Below are 25,281 nucleotides of genomic sequence, written 5' to 3' on the forward strand. Positions count from 1 at the left end.
ACTCAGGCCCTGAGCTTTTCTGCTCAAAGCTAATATCCTACTACTTTGAGCCACAGGACCACTTCCCATTGTCTGATGGTTAATTGGAGGGAAGAGTCTCAAGGAGTTTTCTGCCTGGGCAGGCTTTGAACCACAATCCTCAGATCTCAGCCTCCTGAGTAGCTAGGATTACACACATGAGCCACCAGCACCCAGCTGGGCAATAGTTTCTTATATATGATATCTAAAGATACAAGCAACCAAGGAACAACAAGTAAATTGAAATGTTTTGGAATAGAAGAAAATGTTTACCAATAATATGCTGATAGGAACACGTACCTAGCACATATCATAAATTCTTCCATTGGCAAAGGATTTAAACAGAGGTTTCTTCAAAGAAGATGTACAAATGGTCAGTCTGTTCATAAAAAATACTAAAGAACACTAGTCATAAGGGAAATACAAATCAAATCCATAATTTCATGTTCATAAGGATAGCCAAATTAAAAGACAAAATATACAAACTATTGGTAAAGACATGAAGGAACTTGAACTCTTATATGGGGACTGTAAAGTACTATGATCACTGTGGAACACAGTTTGGTATTTCCTTAAAAAGTTAAATATATATGTGTGTGTGTATATATATTCCAAGGAACTAAGAGTGCATACAGACACTAAAAACTTGTATCCAATGTTCATAGCAGCCTTATTCATAATTGCTAAAAGTGAAAAGACCTGAGATGTAAACCAATAGATGAATGGAGGAATAAGTTGTAATATATCAATATATCATATATCATTTGGCCACAAAAAGGAGAGCTGTTTTATACTACAATATAAATTAACCTTGAAACACAATGCTAAGTGAAAGAAGCTAGGTAGAACAGGCCACAGAATATTTGTTCTATTTACATAAAACATTCAGAAGAAGCAAGTCACAGAACAGAAGAAGATTCACAGTTGACAGGGACCAGGGGAGAAGAGAATGGGGAATGAGTGCTTACTGACCTGGGTTTAAGGGAGGGGGTAATTAAAACCTTCCATCATTAGATACTTCTTTTTTATTCTTTTTTGTCAGTCATGGGGCTTGGACTCTGTCCCTGAGCTTTTGTACTTAAGGCTAGTGCTCTACCACTTTGAGCCACAGCTTTACTTCCAGTTTGGAGGTAGTTAATTGGAGATAAGAGTCTCATGGACTTTTCCACACAGGCTGGCTTCCAACCACAATCCTCAGATCTCAGCCTCCTGAGTAGTTAGGATTGCAGGCTTGAGCCACCAGTGCCTGGGTATTAGATACTTTTGATGGTTGCACAATTCTATAAATATACCAAACCTAGGAAACTGAACATGTAAGAGCATAGAAATTTAGCATATCAGGCACATCTCGATGCAGCTGTTATTTTCCAAAGACAGGGAGAAGTTGAGTGGTTCACAAAACTACTGGAGGATCTAAGAGCCACGCTCACAGTAAAATAGGTAGGACCTGTGTTCTGGAACCTGATGCGGGAGTGTCCTACTGTGGCCACTGTGTCCCAGCCCATGTGCCAGGGGCTGCATGTGACACTGTCTGGAGTCTCTCCCTCTCTTGACCCCCACAAACTGGCTGCCACTTGAGTAGAGTATCCGATTGGATGATTCTAGCCCATGTGACTATGCCTAGCTTCCAAGATAGCCTGGGAAAGTATCAATCTCTTCTAGAACAGACCCAACTCAAAGTCCCAAGTGTATGAAGATGGGCGGTGGGCTAAGCCAATAAATCAGAAGGGTAAATGACCCCTACAGCATCCCACATTTATCTTGTGACTTTTCTTGAACTTCTGCAGGCTCACACAAGACAATCTTAATCACTGTTCCTAGTTTCGCTCTTAATTACTATTTGCTGATCTCTCATCCATCCACTAATGAATCTCTATTGGCTCCTAACCTGTAGTTGAATTAGCACTGGCAAGGCATTAGCTGTTAGGGCTTAATATGGCTCCAAGTTATTTTCCAGTAACAGGAAAGTGCTGCAAAGTCAAAAGCTTTGGTGATAGCAAAGTCTGGATGGGATAGTGGGAAAGAACAGGCTTTGTACCAGGGATGATTGTACTGTGACTCAGTCTGATGCTGCTTTCTGAGTCTGAAAAAGGGGATGATGTGAATTTCTAGGGTCTAACAGGAACACCATAGCCCTCACTCTGCCCAGCATGTAGGAGATGCTCAGTGATGGTGAGCTATTAGAAGAAGACAGCGTTGACACTGAGGTCCCTTGAGTCCAGAGCAGCTGCATAGATATCCTGGGAATGGCCAGGCCTGGGCAGCCCTCATACAGTTGGGCCCCAGAGAAAAAGGAAAGGATCCCAGTGGGATGCCAAGGCCACTTGTAAAAATAGTTATACCCAGTGCAAAAGCTTTGGAATCATTTGCATTTTCAGACTTGCAAATCAAGCCAGAACCTCTGTTGCTGCATCTCCAGATGACAGGGGAAAAAAACAAAAACAGCAACAACAACAAAAAAACCCCAGCTCTTTGTCATGACCCTGTAGTCATCTATTCAGTTAACTTCACTGAGAATCAAAAGGAAATGTAACTAGACACTGCTGGCTCATGCTTATACTCCTAGCTACTTAGGAGGCTGAGATCTGAGGATGGCAGTTCAAAGCCAGCTGGGCAGGTTAAGTCCATGAGACTCTTATCTCTAATTAACTAGGGAAAAGTTGGAAGTAGAGGTGTGGTTCAAATAGTAGAGTACCAACCCTGAGCAAAAAAAAAAAATCTAAAAGACAGTGTGCAGGCCTTAAGTTCAAGCCCCAGCACCAATGCCAACTAACTTACTAACTAAGAACTGTAGGGTTTATTGAAATAAGCAGAAGCTTGTCCATTTTGCAATGGCTGGAAGAAGAGTAAATGAGTCGCATCTCAAGAAATAAAGGGTTATACTGAGCTCTGATGGTTCATGCCTGTAATCCTAGCTACTCAGGAGGCTGAGATCTGAGGATCACGTTCAAAACCAGCCTGGGCAAGAAAGTCTGTGAGACTTTTATCTCCAATGAGCCACCAGAAAATCGCAAGTGTTGCTGTGAGTCAAAGTGGTACAGCGCTCGCCTTGAGGTGAAGAGCTCAGTACCCAGGCCCAGAATTCAAGCGCCACACTGACCAAAAAAAATCAAATAAAGAATGACATATGATATAAAGCATATAACAGGAAGATAATCTACAGGAAAATTCAAGGCTTATGAAGTACACATATTGAAAACCTTATCAGCTGGGGCAGGAACTATCTGTCCCTTTGCTATGTGTTTCTGACAATCATCAGGGTGACACTTCCAGTAGCCTCTGCACGTAACTTTTCTGCAGGGCACTCGTGCTCACACACATGCTCATACACATACAAACACGTACATACACACGCATGTACATTCACACGCATACAAATGAGAGACATAGAGCTTTATCTCTCTGTGAATTAACTTGTTTGTGGGAGCAAAGGGCATACATTGTAATGAAGACCAAGAAGAGAAAAATACAGGAAACTGCCTGGCAGTCCCCTGCCTACATCTATTTCCTGTCTAAGCATTCACTTTCCACACATAGGTCTCTGTCCTGGGCTAAGTTGCATTCTCTCCTTAACATCCAGGATCTCCTCTCCATAGTAGAGACCTTGCAACCTGGTGTCTTACAGTCCGCTCCCTCCCCCAGCTGGCCAGGACCTGTACTGAGAGCCCAATGTCTGCTCTGCTTCCTCACCAGCCTCCTCCCTCACCTTGGGAAAGTCTGACTGGCTTGTGGACCATTTTCCTGACTTGTCCTTGGGCTCCCATTTCTTAGATCCCACCTTGTCACTGTGCTAAAGCCCCCTCCTTCTTGTTAGTGCCTGGAGTCCGATGGCTATGGCCTTTTCTCTGGTTTTCTTTCCCACAAGGTTCTACTCCAGCAGCCCGGGTCCTGGCACCTCCCCAGGTCTCCCCACCCCCTTTCTGTCTAAAATCCTGCCAGGCAAAACTAGGACGAAGGGCCTAGATGCAAGGGTTAAGAACTGTAGGAGACAAAAGGAGCCTTTGTTTTCATCGGCTTTCCCTCTTGGCTCTGGCCTCTTTGAAGAGCTGTACCCACTGTAATGTTAACATTCACCCATTGAACCACAGCACATGGCATTCCCTTCCCTACCATCTGTCAGCAACATAACGGCCTGGCTGTGCTTGCTGAAGACTGTAAATAAACCAGTAGTCTCAACTTCTGAGGGGGGGGGAAGCAAAGCACCGAAATTATGTTAATTCCACTCCTCACCCATGCATATATTAATATGAATCATGTTGCTGCTCCAGCTGTTTCATGGTTACAAATAAGCTTCAGCGGTGAAACCATAAGGTATGAATAACCAAACAACTCTCCTCCCCATCTGTGTCCCTCCGCAACTTCTAATGCAACCCTGTCCTGAGCTACAGCAGACCACCTGCCACAACCAATGGGAATGTGAGTCCTCCAGATCATTCAGTTTCTCCCCAGAAACAACAGGTTATGGTAGCTGGTTGGTGCGAAGAACTTGAATCCTAAACGCACAAGCTATGCTCACTAAGATCAATGTGCATCACACTAATGAATGTTAGATCTTCCATAATCCTAGAGCAGATGGGCTGGAGCCATGGTTTTGTGCAAATGTAAATTATCTTCTAAAGAACGTGTGCTTGAGAAAGATATATCAGGCTCGAATTTCCAAACAGAGAGGAGAAAATCCAACTCACAAAAGTCCCATTATTTATTCAGCTGGCTTTAAATGCAAGTTTCCTAACCAATGCTTTGAAAAAAAAATCTATCCCACAACTTTGGGAACAAGAAGTCAGGAGTTCTGCATGCTCTCTCTCTCTCTCTCTCTCTCTCTCTCTCTCTCTCTCTCTCTCTTTCAACCTTTGACTATCACAAAGCCATCTGCCATCTGTAGAGAGGGAGGGAGAGAGATTGCTGTTTTCTGGGTATAATCTATGAAGATTCCCATTCCAATCTTTTAAAGTTTATTTTAAATTGAAGTGTCACTAACATAAGAAATGTACAAGGCTGGCGGCCAGTGGTTCATACCTGTAATCTCAGGAGGCTGAGATCTGAGAATCAATGAGACTCTTATCCCCAATTTATCACCAAGGAGTCAGAGGTGGAGCTGTGGCTCAAGTGATAGAGCACTAGCCTTGAAGAGAAAAGCTCAGGGACAGTGCCCAGGCTTTGAGTTCAATCTCCAGGACCAGCAGGAAAGAAAGAGAGAAGAAGGGAGGAAGGAAGGAAGGAAGGAAGGAAGGGGAGGGAGGGAGAAAAAAGAGAGGGAGAGATAGATAACAGCCTTAACTGTTTAGATGGCTGAATTTTGACCACCCACACCCTAAACAGGACATAGAAAAGTCTCATCCTCCCCCATCCATTTGTTGTTGTTCTAGAATTTCATGTAAGTAGAATCACATGGTAAGATCGCTTGTGTTCTTCCTTTTGTTTCACACAATGTTTCTGAAGTTCATTTGGATTGTCACATGTGTTCATAGCCTGTTCCTTTTTAAAGTTGCATACTCAAATTTGATTACATAAATATACTACAGTTTATTTGTTCACTTCCCATCTGTGAACAGTTGGCTTGTTTCCAATGGTTAGCTCTCATTCAATTGGGGAAATCTTTTTTTTTTTAAACAATGTTGCTGGACCAACTATATACATGTGTGTGGGGAAAATTGAATCTGAGTCCTTACCTGACTCATGATAGATAGATAGATAGATAGATAGATAGATAGATAGATAGATAGATAGATAGATAGATAGATGAAATAGATCATAATCCTACAAGTAATACCTACACTAGGGGAAGCATGAAAATGTCCAGATAACATGAGTCCTCACTGGTTAGAACACAATGAAGTATGCACTAACCATAAAATAGCTGGACTATATAATATTTTTTTTAATTTCAGCTCATGAAAAGATCTTATTAAGAAAATGAATTGCTTTGTTGAACGGCAGGCAATTCCTGGGTACAACTATTTAAAGATAATAAAAATATTTTTTAAAAGATAAAAATGACCAGGTGGGACACCAGTGGCTCACGCCTGTCATCCTAGCTACGCAGGAGGCTGAGATCTGAGGTTTGCAGTTCCAAGCCAGCCCAGGCAGGAAAGTCAGTGAGACAATTTATCTCCAGTGAACCACCAAGAACCCTTCATCCCACCAGGCATTCCAAACCTTCCTCATTCTCCTGCCCTGCTGAGAAGACTAGAAATGTTAAACAAATGAAGTGGCTTTCCAGAGAAGACTTAGCCTCCAGCCCCCTCAAACTGCATAGTCTGTTCTTTGTAATTACAGCATGTTTCCTACAACTGCTGGGGAAGAGCACATCTACAGCTGTTGCAGGCCTTTCTCTTGTGGTTCAGAGTCACAAAAGGGAGACACTCAGCTGCCAGGGGTTGGCTCTAGCCATGCACAGGAGAGGAATGAGGTGTGTGAGGGGCTTCAGGCAGGGCCGCTCAGGCCGAAAAGGAAGGAAAGTGATAGTGCGTCCTGATTCATCACTGACAGCCTGACTATGAGAAAGCTGGGTTCTGGCTTTAAAAAGCAGAATAGAGTTAGAACATTCAAAGACAACCATTTAAAAGTGAAAACATTTGTCTCAGCTACTCTGAGGGCCTTCAGCTTTCCTTACAAATCAATCAATAACATAACATCGTTCATAATTCATCCATATGACTATGACCTGAGCACCTAAACCGAGATTTTTGACCCTTTCTAGGAGTTCAACATGTCAGATCCAGCCACTTGCCCTAATATGGCAAAAAAAAAAAAAAAAAAAAAAAAAAGAGAGACACCATGAATGTAGGGCAAAGAAAGTAGATTTGTTATGCGGCACCCATGGGAAGCCACACTTCAGTACATCTTCAGCCATCTTCACGGGTTAAATAAGGAGACTCAGGGGTGGGGGGCAGGGGAACAGGAATAAGCCATCATTGCCTGTTGGTGGTGTGTCCTGAGCTTTGGTCTGCGCTCTTTCGGGAACTTTCACCACTGGCTACAAGATGATGAGAAGAAGGTATTGCCTGTCTGAGGGGGCAGTTTGCCTTTTGCCATAGTAAATCCTACCTTTCTGGAGCCCAAGGTGATTGCAAAGTGACTGTGGAAGAAAATGGTTCAGACCAAAGGACACAGATGCAAAGTACAGGTAGCTGGGTGCCCAGCGTTTATTCTGCTTTTAGTCAATTCCTAGGCCCAGCAAGAGCAACTTTTAAGCTGCCCTTCAAACAGTTTCAGAGGTTTCAGTCCTAAATCCTTGGCTGATTCTCAGTCTGTGACATGACAGAACACAATGGCTGCAGGAATATGTGGCAGAAGCTATTCATCTCACCATAGACAGGAAGCAGAGCAGCAGGAGGAGGGGCTAAGACAAGCTACAGACCCCAAGGATCCCACCCAAGTGACGTATTTCCTCTAACTATGCCTTACCTTCCACGGTTCCACAACCTGTCAATAGTCTACTTAGATTTCTTTTTAATTCCTCAGTGAATTACTGACACCATTCATTAATTCAGAGCCCTCCTGATCTAAACATCTCTGGTGAGATGCCCTACTTGCTACTTCCCCCACGTGCTGACTCCTGGCCACAGTCTTTCCCACAGAGGAAGGGCAGCAAAATTAACAGCCAGGACAGACACCATCTGGAGTTCCCACACCTGCTGGACAGAACCCCAGGAGGGCTGGTTAGGAATACGTATTATTAGCAAAAGCAAAAAAAAAAAAAAAAAAGGTGCTTTTTTTTTTTTTAATGTGCTTCATCATGCTACTTGGACAATCTTCCAAGATAAAATAACACTTCAAGTCTGCACCGTATTTTACCATTTACAAAATGTGCTTGAGCTTTTCCTCGTTTCAAACCACCTTAGGAGTTCTGTCTGAGGTTAAATACTAGGTCCTCCCTTTATCCTGTCAGGAAGCAAGTATAATATCTCTGCAGACAGTAAGTAAGAGATGGAATTTGTTTTCTTAAGTGTTTCCTAAATGTTAAAGACCCAGTGGTTTGGGGAAGATAGTTTCTACAAAATACGCCAATTATATCAGTTCCAACCCCATCTTGCTATCAGGAATTAGAATACCTTTCCCCGTGTCCTCTGAAAGTCCTGTGAGTCCCAGGCTGGCTTAGAAGCAGCCTATCCCATGTAGTCTCCATTCTCACCACTATTGTAGAACCCCTTCCCCCCTTGTCCCCCCCCACTCCTTTCACTGCTAGTGACCCAGGAGCATAGCATCTCTGTTGGGCCAACTCTGCCCTCTGCTGGTGACCCCTGCTCATAGCACCTCTCTGGCTATCCGTTACTTCATTTTTACAGATTCACCTTCCCTAATTCTCTTCAAAGCATCCCAGGGACCAGGAAGTTCTTGCAGCCAAACTTTACTGATGTATTCTTTAGAAGATAATTGGGAGCGAAAGGAAAGAAAATGCAGACAATAATGGATAACTCCAAATAGATGTACCTGCATTCTGGGCTTCCAACCTGGACCCATCCTCAGAGTGGCTAACCCTGGTGAGCTCTCAACTTCCTTCCCAAAGTGCCATTTCCCACATGGCTGAACACTGCCATGAGGCCCAGAGACAGCAGCGCGAAAGGGAAAGAGGAATGTTTTCCTCCCCTCCCCCTCTTTCTGGAGTTGAACTGGTAGGAATCCCCAGTGGGAATGTCCACTCTGTTCAGGGAATTCTCCCCCCCTCCCAGGTACCCCTCAAAACTTGCCTGATGGCCTTGAACAGGACAAATGAAATTCCAAAGCAATGCAGCAACGCACATCCGGGTATCCTGGGGAATTCAGACTGAAGTGACTCAGCATCTGCGATCTGCCCATGTTGTTTGCACCATCTATCTCTCACATGGGGCCAAGTTCCCCCTTCTCTGATTCCTACAGAAAATCCAATCTAGATCTCCCGCTTATCTGAGAACATGCACAAATCTCCAGAACTACCAGTATCATACAGACATAGACCAATTTAGCTCCCTAATGAGCAAAGGAAAATCCCCTCTTGGAAAATGACAAGTCATTACTCAAAGAGACGCTTTCTTGGTTATTTTGAAAGAGCAAGGAAAAACTGAACTCCTCAGCCTGAGGATCTGTTCATGGATGACTTTGCTTAGTCCCGATTTTCTCTCCAGAGAGAGAACCCTACCTTAGCAGGTGAACCCTGCCTTAGCTCTACCCCAGAGACAGATTTCCCTGACAAACTGACAGATGGGGAGAGCCTGTCTCCATGAGACATTTTCACATCCTCCTCTTTGGAAATGCTTTCTTAGGAAGCAGCTTTGGCTGTTAACTTTAAACGGATGCATTTACTAGCTAATAAACCCATCAAGGTTTCCAAAAGCAGATCAGAGCTCCAGGGAGGGCAGGAACATGGAGTTACACCAGCTCAGCCTTACCTGTTGATGACTCAGTCTTTAGGAACGTCAATGGCCACACTGTTCTAATACAATGCTGCCTTCAGGGAGCTGAGCAGGCAGGTCAGTTTGCCCTTGTAGGAGACCATTCCAGACAATTCTCCTTGGAGTTTTGTGTTTGCTTTGTGGGGTTTCTATTTCCTGCTTGGTTTTCAGACTATTACATTGTGCCTTCCTGCTGATGTCTCTGTTTCCCAGATTTGAATATTTAAAAACAAGCAGGTGCCGGGCACTGGTGGCTCAGGCCTGTAATCCTAGCCATTGAGGAGGCTGAGATATGAGGACTGAGGTTCAAAGGCAACCCAAGTGTGAAAATCTGTGAGCCTCATCTCCAATTAACCACCAAAAAGCCAAAAGAAGAGTGGTCACTCAAGTGGTAGAGCACCAGTATTGAGTAGAAAAACTAAGGGACAGTAGTTCCCAGGTCCGGAGTTCAAGCCCCAGGACACACACACACACACACACACACACACACACACACACACACACACACACACACACACACACACACAGAGGCAAGGTACAGAGGCTGAGAATCATGGCCTCCAAACTTTCTAGACTTGTATCTAAATGGAGAGAGTATATACTCTGGGGTAGAGGGGAGGATGAGAGGGGGAACTTCAGGGTCATAAATTGTTTTCTTTTTCTTTTAGTTCTGTAGGCCACAGGTATTCATCCATCTAGTCATTTAACAAATATTTATGAAGCACTGATGTGCCAAGCACTAGGATGGCAGCTCATAGCCCCAGTGGCATGTTGGATTTAGTTAGAGGCTTTTTGAGACCGAGTCCCCTGTAAGTTCTCTAGGGTCACAGTTTTGACCTAGAGATTCGCCGAATGTTCCTGGGTGAGTCTAACAGGTAGCCAGGGATGAAAACCCTCACCACAAAGTCCAAGTGATCACTTCAGAAGACTGTCCGTGCCCTCTGGGACACCAGCCCTTTCCCCATTTGTGTCTGACAGCCTCTGCTCCTCCAGGCATCTTTAGAGCTTGACTTTGCCTAGGACTTTGCTCCTTGTTATATTTGAGTCTCCAAGTTCTCTCTTTTGAACACTGTGTACAGCGTATGACTAGAAAGATCACACCTGTGGTCCAGAGTCTGATCTTACAGCACACAAGCATCTGTCATGCGTCAATGATTTGTGATCTTCTCCTGGAGCAAAATTTGATTCTCCTCTACAGAGAGATCTACAACTTCCCAAACATCCCTCTGTCCCTGCTAGAATTGAAATTCGGGCTTCCTCTTCACCATAGACATTTGACCTACAGGCCCAAAGACATGAGTTGTCGATCTAGTTTTACCACCAGCTGCTTAACTCTTCTAGACTATACATGCCTTGTAACTTTTAAATAACATATGCCATAATAATTTTACACTCAAAGGACCGTTGTGATCATTTATTGAGAAGGATCATGAATGTATCCTTTTTTTTGTGAAAAATAAAACCAACTGTATTTCTACAAAGTAAGATATCTGCTTGAATCACTAATTGGCCTTTACTTATTTATCCCCCCCCCCACACACACACGTTTTAACTCAAGTTTTAAAACATATACAGAAATTATTAAAATTTACTTACTAGATTTTTAGAAACATCAAATCATATGATATTGCAATCCGGGGTGGAATTTCTTTTTCATGCAGTCTATTTAAAGGTTGAAGTTGATAGAAAGTGTGACAGGACACAAGCTAAGTCGTAATGGCACTAAGTTCAGTCATCTGAATAGGAGACAAATAGCAGTAGAGAACAACCCTATCTTTTTTGTGTGTGCTGCTTGGGGTGGGGCTGGGGGGCTGCGGGAATAGGCGGGCCATTGGTCAAATTAAACTCTCCCTTCAGCTATTCTGTGATACAATTCAGGTTGGTAATGAACGTGTCCCAAACTCCCAAAGTTCTGTCCAAAGGAGGGACACAGCTCCACAGCTCCCGCAGGTCCAGCAAAGTGCTAAGAGGCAGAGATTAAGTCTCAAGTGTCAGAGCATTGGTTCCTTTCTTGTATGTATGCTGTGTATGCTGGAACTCAGAGACTGAGCACTGACCGTTAGTGTTGCTCAGGACTGGTTCTCTACGACTTGAGCCACACTGCTTCCACTTCCAACTTTTTTGTGGCTCATTGGAGATAGACTCATGGACTTTCCTGCCTCCGTTGGGCTCCAACTGTGATCCTCAGATCGCAGTCTCCTGAGTAGCAAGGATTACAGGCATGAGCCACCAGTGCCTGGCTCCATTTTCTCTCATTCCTGTTTTCATGACTAATGTCTTGGCACGGAGAAGTTCCAAGACACCTCCTCCTTCTTGGCAGCGGCCAGGTGAGCACAGCGTAGATGCGCTGTGTCCGCTGAACCTTATTTCTAAGATGACCTCAGACTATTATCACCATCTGTCCTGGATCACAGAGGTAGAAGCACCAAGGTACTTCATGGAGAATATATACGAAGAGGAGAATTTGGGTTAAAAAAATAAAGTGAGTCTTTTCCTAACGAAGTGTGTTTTGATACTGAGGATTTAGATTCCCGGCAGAGGTTTTCGGTTTATTGAAAGAGCCACACTACTAACTCCCAGATTTTGTTTGGGGCAGGGAAGGGATGTACCCCACATGGAGAACATGTAATTTAAAATTTATATCTCTATCTTTATGGGATGGAAACCCAGGCTGTTGTGCGTGCTAGGCCAACATGAGCCACACATCCTCAATGCATAAAAATTATATATTCTTAATTCAAAATTAAATGATTTTAAAATACGAACTATATCTCTACTCTAAATTGCATTGCTAAACAAAACTGGAATTAGTGATATTTTCAGCTTTGTTTTCTTACCTGAATAGATCAAGTAGAAAACTGTGTTTCCAAAGTAAGAGTACGTTCCCCTGGCACAGGGCTCCGCTGATGAGCCATGAATTCTTCTGCAAGGCAAGCGGTTTCCAGTTCTCTGCCTTTGAGCAAAGCTGCAGCAGTACTCAAATGAGCTGTCAACTGCGAGATGAAAAATGGGATTCTTGGCATAGATTGTAGATGTAGCTTAAAGAATTGAGCACTATTGCTACAAGACAAATTCTTCGGTGTCTATCTTCTTATGTAAGCCAATGTTTGCCAGCATTTGCATCTGTTAAATAAAGAATAAAAATAACACTGTCACTAACTTTGTCTCATTCATCCTCATATATACAAGTTCACTGAAAAACAATAGCAACAGCGAATATTTTCTATTCTATTCTACTCTATTTCTATTTCTATTTTGTGGTGCTGCAGATGGAACCCAGGACCTCATCCATACTAAGTAAGCATTGTATCACTGAGCTACATCAACAACAATACTTGACTCATTGGGAAATGTACTGCAAACACTATTTTATGCTTTTGGCTTAGTAGTTATTTTATATTTAATAATTAGTGATATATTTGTGTGCTATCAATCAATAAGTCCTAATAATAACATGAATGATAACCAAGAAGATTTATTTATTTATTTGCCAATTGTAGGACTTGAACTCAGGGCCTGGGTGTTGTCTCTAAACTTCTTTTGCTCAAAAGTAGCACTCTACCACTTGAGCCACAATACCTTGGCCTTTTCTGTTTATGTAGTACTGAGGAATGGAAGCCAGGGTTTCATACATGCTAGGCAAGCACTCTACCACTTAGCCACATTCCCAGCCCTAAGAAGAAAATTTTAAACACCAAGAGCCTTAAGGACACAGGAAAAATTTTATTTGTAAAATGTTAAGTTTGGTAGATATTTTGATAGCAGAGAAGTAAAGCAAGATATTAACTAAAGGCTTAGGAACATAAAATATGTTACGTGAGGATAATACTGTATTAAAGAAAGGCAATGAAAATATGAATTCAGAGTAATGAAGAAGCTTGATAAAATTTATATTGTTTCCAATGGCTTGTTTATGTATTTAAAAATAATGACTATCAAATTGTACTAGTATTTGTATAACATTGTATGCATTTAAATAATAAATTCAAACTAGCTTGCTTTTTTCCAATGCTATATTTTGATATTTGTACTATGTTAGAAATAATCACCCCATGGAGCTATGTCAACTTTTCTTGTTGCTTGAGAGAGTCTTGCTGTGTACATAAACCAGGTTGGCCTGGGATTCTTGATCCTCACTCACACTTTTGTCTCCCCAGTGCTAGGATTATAGGCATGTACATGTCACCATGCCTGGTTATACTACTAACTCATTTAAGTTCTTTGATATGTGATATGGCTTTTAATAATTTGTTGTGATAAAAATAGAAAAATATGTCTGAAGACTACTCCAAGTTCAGGGATTTCAACCTTTGTTGTACATTAGAAAGGTTAAAAAATAATAATAAAGGTGGAGGGTGGGAAGAGTGTTGGAAGGGGTAACGTTGTCCCAAAGAGAAATCTGTGCATTCTCTGAATTGTGAAATGATAACTCCTCTGTAAATATCTCAATAATAACAAAATTACATTTTAAAGAAAAGGAGAGAGTTGGAGGGGTGGCTCTGGTAGTAGAGCATCAGCGCATGAGCAAAGGCATTGTAGTAGGAAGACCCCTACTCAGGCAGGCAAGCCCACCTAGTCATCCGGAGTGACAGAGCCCACCGCAGCAAAGCTGTTAACAAAGAAGCAACTTTATTGAGAAGGTTCCTACACGGACCAGTCAGGGCCGCAGCACAGGCTTGGGAGCTGATACAGTGACCCTGAACGGCCCCCATTCTTTGGTTTTTAAAGGCAAAATCCATGAGGCGGAGCCTGGTCACGCGCAGGTGACCAAGGGGACTGTAACACACACAAAGGATTATACAGTCATACCAGACCACACACAGGTAGCCAATGAGGTTACAGTTTGTAATGGCTGTTTAATCCAGCCAATCACCTTGGTTTAAAATGGCACACAAATTTAGTGGGTAAGGCTGGGTAAGGCAAGGTCTACCTTTTGGTGGGCACAAGGTGGAGTTTACCATAAGAATGTGCAAAAGGCAGCGTTTACCATAAGCAAGTGGTGTCGCTAGTTTGAGCCAGATTACAAACCCATCTGTTTTAAGGGTCAGTCTTTAACTCAACAATCAAGGGTGGGTTAGGTTGTTAAGGGGAGGGGGACCAGATGCATTTTTTTTCATTCCAGGAACTAGGCCCATCGAGCCTAAAATCCCTAAAACAAAGGCAACGCTCAAAATGGAATCATACCAGCTGGGGCCCCATCTCAGGGTCTACTTCAACATCAGATCAAGAGTTCAAATCATCGAGCTGGGTCTGGTGGCCCATGCTATAATCCTAGCTACTCAGGAGGCTGAGATCTAAGGATCACAGTTCAAAGTCAGCCTAGGCAGGTAATTCTGTGAGGCTTTTATCTCCAACTAACCACCAGAAAACCAGAAATGGAGCTGTGGCTCAAAGTGGTAGAGCACTAGCCTTGAGCCAAAGAGCTCAGGGCCAGTGTCCAGGCCCTGAGTTCAAGCCCCATTAGCCCCTCACTCCCACCCCCTCCTCCCCCTACAAATTGATGCCTGGCTTCACTTTCCAGCAAATAAGCCAATATTTGGAGTGGGACTCGGGATTCTCACTGTGTCTATGGGCTGAGAACTCCTGGGGATCCTGGGATTTTGAGGGGCTAGGGAGTGGGCTAGGTCTGAAAGGAGTGTGGCTGAGGCTCTGGGGACTGGAGTAAAATCAATGAGGACTTAAAAGCCTTCTAAGCGCCCTCCCCGGGCTGTAATGCCTGGTTGGAGTGGAGCAGTGTGCTGGGCATCTAGTATTGTGTTATGGTCACCTATGACTGGTAGTTCTCAGCGAGGAGAAACCCCTCCTGCTCCGCTTCTACTTCTCATGGCACTGGGACTGCACTTTCTCATGAGGAAGGAAAAGCAGTCCTCCACTAGGCAGAAAGCCAGTCTGCCACCTGGATGATGAAGCTAAGAAGAAAAGGAGAGGAGTATGGAGACAGGGATAGAATCTACTCCTCCAGAGCCTGTGGAGATAGGGTCAGGACTAGTAATGTCTAGTTCATTGGTTATATCAATTCTGGCCTGCTCTAAGCAATCTGGGATCATTTGAACTTGACTATGTCTCATACACAAAGAAACAAAGGCCTCCAAAATTCAGGGACTACCAGACCATACTGGTAAGAGAGAGCCAGAAATAAATCTAGTAAAGAACCTCATGATTCCTGCTCCCCTCCTGGCAGGTAATCCTAGTACTTTGTCTGGTAGGTGGGTTGAATCAGGTAGGGCCAAATCTTGTTCCAGGTCTATAATATTCTCTCAAAGGCTTCTTAGTATTATGGAAAGTCTGTAAGTCATTGTCAATGTAAACGTGGTGTCTCCCAGGTCTTTATGTGGTAGGAGCCATTAGATTAGGGCTGGCTTATCTCTGGTGAGTGCTGTCTGTCCTTGGTGTCCTGGCCAGCTTTACAAAGCCTCTTATATTCTCCATCAGTGTTTTCCACATGCAATCAACAGGTGACACCAAGTGATTAAATTACCAGCCACACCTAATTCTGGGAAAGGCGTGTCTCACGCACAGGATTCCTCTGCTGATGTTCCATGCCTGGCCTACATTTCCTGTGCCTGCTAGAACAACAAACCACATACTGGGTGACTTAGCATAACAGAACTTTATTTTCTCTCAGTTCTGGAGCCCAGAAGTCTGAAATGAGTATCACAGAGACAAAAATCAAGTTGTTGGCAGGGTCATCCATATCCCAGCAGGAGAGGAAGCTGGGGTTCTAGCCAAATCCCAGCTTCTAATAGCTGCTGCCATTTCCTGATCTCTGATGTATCATTCCACCCTCTGCCTCTAGTATCACAGCACCTCTACCCCAATGTATGTATCAAACCATCCTCTCTATCATCGGCTAACAAGAAATGGGATGGCGTTTAGGATCCAGGTAACCCAGAATAATCTCTCCAGGTCCATCTTCAGATTTACAGGTGTGGTTTCCATATTTTTCCTTCCAAAAATGTGTTGGAAATTCAGTCCTCAGCTCAGCAGCACTGGGAAGTGTGGCCTAGAGGGAAGTGTTCAGGTCCTAAGGCTTCTGCCATCTTGGATTTCTCACTTTCCAGGACCATGAGCCAAATACATGTACATGATCAATAGATCAGCCAGTATTTGGTATTCTTTTTTGACAGCAGAAAATCGACTAAGACCCCAGGATTCAGGCTGCAGGGTCTGACATTACTGGGAGCCATTATCAATCTGCTGTCCCTTGATTGTAATCACTGCCCATCGCGATGGAAATAGATCAACTGTGTGATCCTTGGTCATAGGCTTCCTTATGGACTTGGCTTCAGAGCTCCTAAATGTGCAAAGCTACAACTAGCTACCAACAATCTACCAACGCCGTAGACAAGTGCTGGGTGTCTTTTTGATATAGAAATCTGGTGAAGAATGTTTTAGGCATGTGTTGTCAGAGGGCAGTTGACATGGCAGAATAGGATAATGGATTCCACACTTGCCATGGGGACAGATGACAGGAGACCACAGGTAAGCAAGTAACACTCTTTCCTTAAATACTGCTATTCTGGCTTGGTGCTGGTGACTTGCCTGTAATCCTAGCTACTCAGGAGGCTAAGATCTGGGGATCCCAGTTCAAATCCAGCCCTGGAAGGAAAGTGTAAAACTCTGGTCCCCAATGAACCACCAGAAAACAGAAAGTGGTGCTGTGGGTCAAAGTGGTAGAGTGCTAGCCTTGAGTTAAAAGAGCTCAGAGACAGTGCCTAGGCCCTGAGTTCAATCCCTATGACCAGCAAAAACAAACAAACAAAAAAAGTATTCTGAGCCAGGGATATCATTTTATGCAAAAGAATACTTTAAAGCCAGGTACCTACCAGTGGCTCACACCAATAATCCTGGCTATTCAGGAGTCTGAGATCTGAGGATCAAGATTCAAAGCCAGCTCAGGCAGGAAAGCCCATGAGACTCCTATCTCTAATTAACCACCAGAAACCCAGAATAGAGCTGTGGTTCAAAGTGGTAGAGTGCTCAGAGGCAGCACCCAATCTTTGAATTCAAGCCCTAGAATCACACACACACACACACACACACACACACACACACACACACACACACACACACACACACACACACACACACACACACACACACACACACACACACACACACACACTCTGAATCCGTGGTGGGAGAGTTGTAAAAGGACAATTTCTAGACTATGAGACAACTCATTTAGTCTGGAAAATCTGGAGCCATTTCTCCTAATTCTGCCCTGTGAATAGATGTCAGAAAAGAAGGAAGGATGGGAACAAGGAAGAACAAAGGAGGCAGTGACACCATTTTTGGATGTTAGTGAAAATGAAGGCCAAATAACAAGAAAGCAAGAATGCAAATCTTGACAGAGCATATCTATCTGTATGGGTCTTTTAATCCCAAAATGGATGGGGTTGGAAGTGTGACCCAGTTGGTAGTGCTAGCCAAAAAGCAAAAGCATCAGGTACTGAGTTTGAGTCCTGGTGGCAGACCAAAAAAAGAAAGAAAGAGGAAAAAAAAAAGAAATGGATCAAAGGTGCAAGTAGTAGAGTGAGGGGAGTCTTTCAGGATGGGCACAAAAATGAGTTGCTAATTTTGGAAACTTCTCTGTGAGTTCCTGTACAGGCAAAGATTTGTGAAGACAACAATGCTTCCACTCAGTAGATAAAAGCTCATCTATACAAAGCATGTCTTAGATTTGGATAAGTAGGAGATTCTTTTTATTCTGTGCTCACATTTGCTCTGGTTATTCTTTGACTCTACCTCGGGCAGTGTGACATTGTGTTCAGATAGGCACTGAACTGAACCAATGCTGCTGGTGGATGAAGAGTTTTCTCTGGGGTTTCAAGAATATCAACTCTCTCCATTTGGTAGTATATTTAGTCCATTCTGAATCAATTGTACAACTCACATAAGTGACTCAGTGCTTTTCTTCCTTAATAATGGTTGATTTCCTCACACGTCTAAGCCATTCTGCTTCTTGCCTATTCACCCTTTCAGATAGACATATGTGTACACAAATGTGCATCTATATACAGTGTGTGTTGTCATTCCTAATTTGATGCCAACTTCAACATAATCAACAGGAATGGAATATCAGATTAAGAGTCCTCTGATAAGGTTCAAGTGTTTGGGTAACGATTTTTAACCATAATACATCCTAAAAACCCATGTACCAATTAGAATCTTTCTAGAACAGAACCAAACCAAGGGTTCTTCTGTCTGCAACAGAGGCATAGAGTCAAATTCTAGACAGGACTCTACTATGAAGTTATGTGTTCTCTGCCCAGGGGACTTGCTGTTCCTTCTCCTAGAGGTTTGTACTTGGTTTTCCACCAGAGGATTGCTACCTAAACAGCAGCTTTAGCTTTCCCATCCTTCCTTAGGATGCCTCCCCTGGCCCTGAGCATAGTAAAGATCCTCCACGTTGCATTCTGGCTACTCTCCCGGTCCATTTATTCATTTCTTAGGCACAAGAAAACATGCCAGCTAAGGAGATAGATGCTGGTATGGAAAAGAAAATGCCTACCTGCAAAGAGCTTGCCTCGGTGCTGGGAGCTGTGAGTGGACAGACATAAAACCAGCCCTGCATACAGTATGGGGGGGGGAGAAAAAGAAGGAGGGGAAGGAGGGAGAGAAGAGGAGGAGGAAGGAGAAGAAGGAAAAGGAGGAAAGAGAAGAAGGAAAAAGAAGGAAAGAGAAGGTGAAGAAGTAGGAGAAAGAAGAAGAGGAGGAGAAAAAGGATGAGGAGGAAGAAGGAGGAGAAAGAGGAGAAGGAGAGGGAGAAAGATGAGGAAAGCAAGAGGAAGAAAAAGGAGGAAAAGTTAGGAAAAGAGGGGAGAAGGAAAGAGAGGGAATAGTTGGGATTGGTTTGTAATTCCTAACGTTATTCAAATTTCTGGTTTCAGTTGTTTCTGAGGCCTAAAAGGACTTCCTACTTTACCATGATTTGGTTATTCAACTCGTAAGGGAAAAAAAAAACCCTACAACTTCCATTCTCTAGACAACAGAGTCTATATTGAAGGTCCTGATGACCACAGATCACCTGCTACTGGACAAGGCCAGACCTGGAGCACACTGGACTCCAGGAAACAACACTGAAGTCTTGGAACTACCCAGAAGCTATTTCTCCCACTCCAGCAATGATTCATTCTGGGAAATTATTTAAAGACATTATGTGGAAGGGACTAATGATTATCTCCCCATTAGCCAACATCAGCCCTACTTGTGCTGTTGTCATATTAATTAAACATTTTGAATTCTTTAAAGCATATATTAAGCATCTAGGACATTACCCTGTTCTGAGAACTGAGAGAAAGGAATGAATGACCAGAAATGACAATATTCTCTGTCAGAAAGTAGCACATACTGGGTGGCTTAAAGAACAGAAATATGGATTTCTCACTGTGTGGCAAGTTGGAAGTCTGAGATTCAAGTGTCAGCAGATGTTTCCTGGGGGCTAGGAGAGAGAATCTGCTTCTGTCTTGGCTGGTTGGCCTTTACCCCCTCTCCCATTGTCTCCAGATCCTCTTTCCTCTGTGTGTATATATGTCTACTTTATTTCTTTTCATTAAGAAACCAGTCATATGGGAGAAGAGCCTGCCCCTTGTTTTGATTTGATAACTTCTTACAGAATCAAATATGTCTCCATACATCACACATTGTGGTGTGCTAGGAATTAGAATTTCAATGTGCACAATTGCTTGATCAGCTCCCCAAAATCTTCATTGTTTTAAGCTTATAGAGATTTGGGTGCTGACGCTCAAACCACCTTGACTGATAGAAAGAAAAAAAAAATGTATGTTAGGCACACAACAGCTTTGGGTTGTCTGTGTGTATTTATGACTCTATTAAAAATCATATCAGGGACTGTGCATAAAAAAGTTATGTGTGCTACAGCCATGAATAAATTAGCCCATACCAGTATCCTTAGTGCTGGAATATCATTACTTTTTTTTAAAAATCTGCAAGTGAGGGAAGATAAATGTCTCTTTTCAGGTTGACAGGAAAACCCCGTCCACAAAACAACTCACAACCTTGTACCCCGCCTGAGACCCACACCTTCCTGCCACCCAGAATCCAAGATGGCTGAATCCACCCAGGCTGATTTCCTCAAGGTACCAGGCCTGCGGATGGTTATGAACGCACATGCGTCCTGCTCACAGAGGTATCTGTCGGCTCAGGTTTTCCCAGGGCCTGCTAAGGCTCACCTCCTATTTCCTCACAGACCTGAGGTCATCAAAAAGCTAAGGATGGTTTTCTGCTCCCAGGCTGGTCCTACAGACTCAGAGAAGGGTTCCCTGGTTCATTTTGGTGACTGCTGCAGCAAATTAGCACAAGTGTAGTGACTTACAACAAAAGAGATTCATAATGCCAGTGGCCAGAAGGCCAGAAAGCCCCTAGCAAGCTGGTCAGAAGACCCCCTGAGAGCTTTAGGGATGAGTTCTTCCTTATCTTCCCTCCTGGAGGTTCCCAGAGCTCCTCAGCTTTCCTGGTACATCTGTCTGCCTCCAACCTCCCGTGGCTTCCTCTTCTCTCGACCTCAGCTTTCCCTTTTCTCGGATAAGAAAGCTTGGGCTGGATTTACTGCTCACTGGGATAATCCAAGATGATCTCATTTTAGGATCCTTAATCTACGAAGATCAGTTTGCCAAATAAAGTGATACCGTTTCTGGGGCTGAAGATAAGGAGACAGCCGTTGAGGGAGTGCCATTCAATCCACTGCACGTGTCACTTCCTAAGACGGGACTGGGCTGTCAGTGACATGTGTGTGTGCTACCAGTTTGCCTTTTCTTCCATAGAGAGAGAGGGCGGCAGACGGCTGCTCACAACAGGCCGTAATTTTTACAGCCCCAGATGTGTGGGAGTGTCCGGGAGTGTCCCCCACCCCAGCCAGGCCTGTCCTCCTCTGGAGACCCCACTGCATTTCCCACAAGGCTGTGCTGGCTCCACTTGACCTGGCATGAATGCTGATCCCACAGGTCGAGTCTGGTGCTATGAAACTTCTTCACCCACTTCAGAGACCAGTTCTCAAGACCCGCAGAGATAAATCCCAGGCTCCCCTAGTCCCTCCTCAGAGTTGATCATCTGTAGAATACAAAATATAATGAAAAGCGGCACTGCTAGATTACCAGTTTCTGATATAATGGTACAACGGAACCCACAAGTGCCAAGTGGGAGAGGTGCATAGCGCCAGCTAGAGGGGAGGAGGCCACGAGCTTCTAGGCCCTCTCCAGGTGTACCAACCTTGCAGAGAACCTCCACGCATGCAGAGACCTGGAAGTTCTCTGAACTCTGTGGTCAGGGAGATTTGTAGAGGCCATATGAACTCCAGTTATGAACTCCATCTCCAGCCCCTCACCCCTTCCTACAGTATGGATGGAAGGGATGAAAGATACAGACTTCTAATTGTGGCTAGGTATTTCTGGTCATCAGTTCCATTTTAAGAGCCACCAAGAGTCACTTCATTTGGGCAAAAGATTTCTTCCAGGAAATCCCAAAGAATTAGGAGATATGTATTAGGAATCATAGTCAAAGGTCAAAAATATTTTTAAAAATACTGAGGAGTGTGTGTGTGTGTGTGTGTGTGTGTGTGTGTGTGTGTGTGTGTGTGTTTGTGCACTATACTAGGGCTTGAATTCAGGGCCTCACCTTCATACTTGGCTTTTTCACTCAAGGCTTTTCACTCAAGTGCTCTACTACTTCAGCCACACTTCCTCTCCTGGTTTTTTCTGCTTACTTGGAGATCAGAGTCTCACAGATTTGTCTGCCCAGGCTGGCTTTGAATAGCAAACCTCAGATCTTAGTCTCCTAAGTAGCTATGATTATAGGTGCGAGCCCCAAGTACCAGGCCTATCTAGGACTCTTACTGCTCAGCAAACTATGAGAGTTTCAGGATCTGTATGTCAGAAATTAGGGAGCAAAGATGAAATATATATTTTATCTTATGCCTCAGCCTTCTCCCACATCCCCCCTTTCAGCCCAGGAACTTTGCACTTACCAACTAATTCACCCTAAGTTTCTATGGGGTTAATACAGAGTCCTCTACCTACCACATAGATATTTGTATTTTGTATCTGAATAGCAGAGAGGAGGCCAATACCAAACCTAGGGGGCCATTTTGGTCTTTTTCCTTCTACTTCAGGGACAGTTTTGCTCATTCATGCATGAAACCCCCTTATGCTATGGATCTCCCTGAAAGGAAGATCAAAGAAGGCAGGGCAAATGGAGGAAGAAGCAAAACCTTTGGGTCAGCAACCAGAATAGGGCGGTGGGGCTGGCCAACCAGGCCAGGCAAGAACAGACGCAGGGAAAAAAGAACATGTAGCTAACCGAAGTCTTTGAGGAACATAAAACCAAAACACAGTAAGTCATTCCACCCTCCACCCGCCATGCATTATCTATGCATCATCTATAGAATGCATAGCGAGCCTTGCCTTCACAAGGCTTTTAGAAAAACGAAGCACCTCTCTTTAAAGAGAAGCGAGTAGAGGCAATGAGGGAAGAAGCAGCTGTTGGAGATACAACAGGTAAGTGGGCAGTAGGGGCATCATTCCACCCGGAGCAGGCCTGATTCTACTCCTTCCCCACCATCTGTCAAGAGGGCGAAAGCAAGGAGATTTATGCTCATGTCAAGAGACAAATGTCAGAATAATGGGCCAACATTCCTGGCAGGAGGATTGTTGGCTCTGTGCAAGGAAGGATTCTCTGCAGGGCAATGGGTGGGTAGCCAGTAGCCTGGAGTTTCCCACAAAGAGCATCCACAAAGAAGGGGATCGGCCATCTGCTGTGGATATATTAAGGAATTCTGTCCTGAAAGGAAGGCTGGGCAGGCAGAACTTGGTGCAAGGATGTGTGCGCTTTGTTCACTGAAGTCCTAATAGATGTAAAAAAAAATTCTATAAGACTCTGGAACTCTAAGACTCCAAAGCCTGAAACTCCTCAACAGACAGTGTCTTCTGATGATACCACATGGAAGCCAAATTTCATCAGGTTCACTTCCTGGCTTGATTCTCCTGGTTCATCTATTCTCATTCAGGATTAATTTTACACTCATCCCATTTTCTTTTTCTTTATACAGTCAAGAACAATGGAACACTCATACGCCCCTGAGCATTGTGGAGACATGAATAAGGCCTGCTTTCGCATTCTCTTAATGAATGATCCCATGTATGCCAACTATCAATTCACACTTTCTTTCTAGCAAAAGTTTTAGTTTCCCAGGCCGTGTGTTCTGAGAATCTGCTGTATAAACTTCCTGGCATGCTCAGATTCATTATGGGTGTCCATCACTTTTTTCCCATGGTGTCGAATGTCTTCATTCTGAGAGGCCTAACAATACTGACACGAGTAAAGGGGGATCTGAACTCACAAATATAAAAATGCTCTCTAAAATTTCCTTCGCACCTACTGGACCTCAGATCACACTTGTTTTCATCTTCATGACAACTCCACGGAGTAAATTCTATCTTAATTATCCTAATTTTAAAGATGAAAGAGACTGAGAGTGAGGGAGTTAAGTAATACGCAAGGTTCAGGGCTCCATTGTTCCATCCTTTAGTCCATACTCTCTCGCCTAGAATGTGGGCTCCTGATAACTTTACGTGGGGCATCTACTTCCTTGGGCTTTAGTTTCCTTGTTTTGGAATAAAGAACTGCCTAGTTATTGTATACCATCTTCAACCTCCAGGGTGGTCAGGACAGCGATCATGTTCAAATATAGCTCTACTTAGAAACCAGGCAATCAGATAAGAGCCGTATGTCACCTAATAGTAGAGCCTCCTCTGTCTGTCTGTTGAGCTCTCTATGCATGAAGGTGACCTCATCTAGTTCCAAAACCTATTCCCCAGCATGTCTGTCTCACTCTCCACAGGGGTTACAATCCATTTCTTCTCATTCCCTCATTTATTCACGAATACAGCTGGAAAACTAGGATTCAGCTTGTGGGAAAATACTCTCCACCTTCTAAAGGTCAACTCTTGGCATTCTTTAACTTCCTTTGGACCAAGAATACCATTAATTATATTCAGCCACCCAGCATACATTTATTGAATGGTTGTAATGCATCAGGCACTGTGTGCTCAGGTTCGTAATGTAGTTAACTCTGATTTTTGGCAGCCGTTTTAGGGCTATGATAGTTCCTGTAGCATAAATTTCGACAGTTTAAAATCCTGAGATATAATTTTTCTTTTCTTGCTCAGGTACAGTGTGTTAGGTTAGTTTTCTGCTATGGTGATAAAAAAAAAAAACAAGCTAATTAACTTCTAAGGGCAAAAGGTTTCTTTTTGATCATAGTTCCAGAGGTTTCTGCCCTCAGACACTTGGTCCAGTTGCGTTGGGTTTCAGTAGAGTATACAAAAAGTATGTGCCAGAGAAAGCTTGTTCACTTCATTGCAGCCAGAGAGGATAAGAAAGAGACATGAAGAGGTTGCGGTCTCAACATCTTCAAGGTCACAACCTCAATCACCTCACTTCCGCCAGTGACCTAACTTCCTCCCACAAGGCTCCGCCTTTTAAAGGTTCCACCATCTACCTTCTAATGATGCCCAGCTAAGGACCAAAACCGTAACATAGATTGTCTCCCCTTGTGGTTCACACATGCTCGTAGGCCACCAGAGTCATTATCTATCCAGCTTCCCGTGAGCAATGACCATGAGGGATAAGGCACGCCTGCCTCTCGAGGATCTTTACCAGCAACCACACTCATACTCTTCTATTCTCATTACACTGGTGACATCCTGGCTGTGAGGTCTAGGGTCGATGGATAAGAGTGAGGTGCTGACAGCGTCACTCCAGCCTGGCAGCTTGTGCCCAGCTCCTGCCTGGAAAAGGCTGGAATGAAGGCTCCACAGTGGCTGGCTGTGGAGAGCAGAGCAGAACACACCCACCAGGAACTGCTGGAGTCCCT

The 25,281-nt window shown here is 43.7% G+C and overlaps 1 long non-coding RNA gene across 1 annotated transcript in view; it reads right to left on the minus strand.

Annotated features, from left to right (window-relative positions):
• Positions 1–25,281, minus strand: part of LOC138831966 (uncharacterized) — a 152,186-nt gene that overhangs the window by 80,146 nt on the left and 46,759 nt on the right. Inside the window, exon 2 of the long non-coding RNA XR_011373472.1 lies at positions 12,227–12,512. This is a non-coding gene — a long non-coding RNA (uncharacterized lncRNA). The remainder of the gene's footprint in view (positions 1–12,226; positions 12,513–25,281) is intronic.

This window comes from Dipodomys merriami, unplaced genomic scaffold, assembly GCF_024711535.1.
Source record: "Dipodomys merriami isolate MVZ:Mamm:240054 unplaced genomic scaffold, mDipMer1.0.p SCAF_2, whole genome shotgun sequence".
NCBI classification, from domain to species: domain Eukaryota; kingdom Metazoa; phylum Chordata; class Mammalia; order Rodentia; family Heteromyidae; genus Dipodomys; species Dipodomys merriami.